General features: G+C 40.2%; 1 non-coding gene across 1 annotated transcript; it reads left to right on the forward strand.

The window, feature by feature from the left end:
* The first annotated feature begins 344 nt into the window (after window positions 1-344).
* LOC117098168 lies at window positions 345-459 on the forward strand. Its single transcript, XR_004443223.1, has one exon. It is a non-coding gene; the product is annotated as a small nucleolar RNA SNORA2/SNORA34 family (small nucleolar RNA).
* Window positions 460-3,635: the final 3,176 nt, after the last annotated feature.

The following is a 3,635-nucleotide window of genomic DNA, read 5'->3' on the forward strand; positions in this document are numbered from 1 at the left end:
AACCTACTCCTATTTTCTATTAAAAATCTGATGTAAAATAGTGTATTTTTCCCCATGACATTTTCATTGGCTGAAGACTTCTCAGAAACTATTTGGATTAGGGAGGCACTATCATTTTTATTTACGTTATATCTTTGTATTTCATGGTGTCTCCTCCCACTGCTTGAGGCAAGCAGAGCCTGCAATGACCTCTTGAACTGATTCCCACAAGCCTTCTTTCTCAGAGAGTAGGCAAGTCTCACAGTTCCACAGGGCAGAGATCACCTGATTTCATTTATCAGCTAATCCATAGATAAAGCTAGTGATTCTTCTGTTACATAGGATATAGAGAGGAATTTATCTGTGAGGCAAATAAAAAACACTGAACCTGCAGGAGCCTAAAGAATTGTCTTTCTGTGGTCTGTTGGCCATTTCATAACTTCGGAAATGTAGTGGTCAATTCATTAGAAAGAAACATGAGTCATTTTTCATAGATGTGGGCTAATATTTATGTATAGTCTTAATACTTGGATTCCAAAATATCTGTAAAATATTAAAAAAAAAAAAAAAACACTGAACCAAAGTTTTATACTTTTAAGACAGCGGAGTGGAAGAAACTTATTCGTCAAAAATATTGTTTTCTGAAGACTCAGTCATTCCTGAAGTGAATATAAAATATTTTACTTTAAAATCAGAGTTGAGATAGCAACTATTAATAATTTATATAGACATTCTGCCACTGCCAGTTACTTTAGTCGTATCGTAATAACCATGGTATCATTGACATAATCTAATATTCCTTTGTATTTGAGGTTATGTTAATGACAGTGGCCTTTTCTGTGTTTTTGAAGATAGATAGGAGATTGCTGAATTTTTTTCCCCCAGACAAGCATTTGAAGGCTATTATTGGTAGATTTCAAGACTATAGTTTCTGCTTTCATTCAGTAGACAATGGAATGGAATAAAATATACTTGCAAGTACTCCCAAACAGCATATCTGCGATTCTTTTTTTATTTATTTATTTTTTGAGACAGTCTCACTCTTGTTGCCCAGGTGCAATGGCACAATCTCAGCTCACTGCAACGTCTGCCTCTCGGGTTCAACGGATTCTCCTGCTTCTGCCTCCCGAGTAGCTGGAATTATAGACGCCTGCCACTACACCCAGCTAATTTTTGTATTTTTAGTAGAGATGAGGTTTCACCCTGTTGGCCAGGCTGGTCTTGAACTCCTGACCTCAGGTAATCCACCCGCCTCGGCTTCCCAAAGTGCTAGGATTAGAGGTGTGAGCCACCATGCCCAGCCTATATCTGCAATTCTTATAGCTGTGATACCTTATTTTTCCTGTGGCAGCTTATTTTTCCCTGTTCTTTCACTTTCCCTGGTTCTCTAGCTTTCCTTTTCAATGCCAGTGTTGCCTAGGGTTCCATCTTTGGTCCTTTTCTTGCTGTTACACACTCTCCTTGTGCCTGTGGTCATCACTAGCACCCGTACTCCTTGGCTCCCCCATCTTCATCTCTAATGAAAGCCCCTCTTCTAAGCCTCCTTTTTCTGTATATGCAACTGCTGGTTTGCCTTAAAGGTGCTTCCGTCAGAGCTCACTACCCTAAAACAGGTGATTCTCGGAAGCGTTGACTTGCTTTTAACCTACAGTCTCAGTGAACCATGTGCTTGACTGTGTTTCTGTTATAACTTTAACATCATTGCTGCCTCAGCATCCATTTTTAGCCCTAAGTTGTTTCAAACCCAGTGGTACTGCACCACCTTTGGCCCAGTTAAAACTTCCCCTCCCTGTGTGGTTGTATACTGTTGAGCCCACTCGTTCCTCATTCCGTTCACCCAAAACCTCCACAGCTGCTAACCTCGATAAAACCTAGCGGTCAACACCAGTCATTCAAATAGGTTTTCCCTCTTCTCACATGCTTTCCTTAAATTAGCCAATCCACAACTCTCTTGGGAAAATGCAAATGCTAATCCTCGTGGGCCTTAATAGAGGTATTATCCCGCAGCTCCTCTCTCTCACTCACCACCCGATGGTTGAGCTCCCTGCTGCCTCCAGACTTTTCGTCAGCCCTCCTAACCTCTCTGCTTCTGTAAGTGATAAGTTTCTTCTGTTTCATGGATTTTGGTTTGATCTCTTCATTGTGTCTCACCTGACCATCACACTGGAAGCTAACTTTCGACTCTCCTAGAGTGTGGCTAACTTGAGTTATATGGCCACTGTTGCCAGAGAAACTTTAAGACCAAAATAAACCGTAACAATAAAAATCATAACAGGGCTGGGTGCAGCAGCTCGTTCCTGTAATCCTAGCACTTTGGGAAGCCAAGGTGGGTGGATCACCTGAGGTCAGGAGTTTGAGACTGGCCTGGCCGACGTGGTGAAACCCTGTCTCTACTTTAAAAAAAAAAAAAAAATTGACCGGGCATGGTGGCAGGCGCCTGTAATCCCAGCTCCTTGAGACGCTGTGGCAGGAGAATTGCTTAAACCTGGGGTGGGTGGAGGTTGCAGTACTCTAGCCTGAGCAACAAGAACAAAACTCTGTCTCAAAAAAAAAAAAAAAAAAAAATTGTAACAGTTTCCCTCTGTTTTGCCACTAGGAAATTCAGGACAGATTTGGTGGCCTATCTGTAGCTGTTTAAGATCTGTCTTTTGTGTATTAAATTCACCTCAATTCCCTTTGCCTAAATGTTTCATCTGTTTTTTATCCTGTTGTATGAATTTATATAACCTTGCTTTTAACCTAGGAGGGGGTATAAATGTAAATAATACATGATGTAATGTATTTTATATGTACAGATTATTTAAATATATAATCATTTGTATATATAGTCCTCCCTCAGTATCCATGGGGGATTGGTTTCAGGACCCCTTGCAGATACCAAAATCCATGGATGTTTAAGTTTTTGATAGAAAATGATATTTGCATATATCCTATGCATGTGCTTCCATATATTTAAATCATCTCTAGATTATTTATAATAACTAATACAATGTAAATGCAATGTAAATAGTTGTTATATTGTGGTGTTTGGGAATGACAAAGTCTGTACATGTTCGGTACAAACAATTCATTTTTTTCTGAATATTTTTGATTCATGGTCAGCTGAATCCACAGGTGCAGAAGCCACAGATACAGAAGGCTGCCTGTGTCTATAAATACAGCTATACTTTGCTTAATGTCAGGAATACATTCTGAGAAACGCATTGTTAGGTGATTTCGTCATTGTGTAAAAATCACAGAATCCACTTACAGAAACCTAGGTGAGCTGGCCTACTATGCTACTACTCTGCTATATGGTGTAGCCTATTGCTCCTAGGCAATTGTAACATAATTGTAAGTATTTGTATCAAAACATATCAACATAGAAAAGGTATAGTAAAAATATGGTATCAAAGATTTTAAAAGGTACACCTGTAGAGATCAGGATCGTCAATATCATTGCCTTCCACGTCCACATCTTGTCCCACTGGAAGGCCTTCGGGGGCACTAACACACGTGGAGGAGCTGACATCTCCTGACAACAATGCCTCTGGAAGACCTGAAGGAACTGCCTGGGGCTGTTTTACAGTTAGCTTTCCATTTTATTTATTTACTGTAGAGGAAGGGTCTTGCTATGTTGCCCGGGCTGGTCCCAAACTCCTGGGCTCAAGCAATCT

This window comes from Trachypithecus francoisi, unplaced genomic scaffold (assembly GCF_009764315.1).
Source record: "Trachypithecus francoisi isolate TF-2019V2 unplaced genomic scaffold, Tfra_2.0 Lachesis_group15, whole genome shotgun sequence".
Taxonomy (NCBI): Eukaryota; Metazoa; Chordata; class Mammalia; order Primates; family Cercopithecidae; genus Trachypithecus; species Trachypithecus francoisi.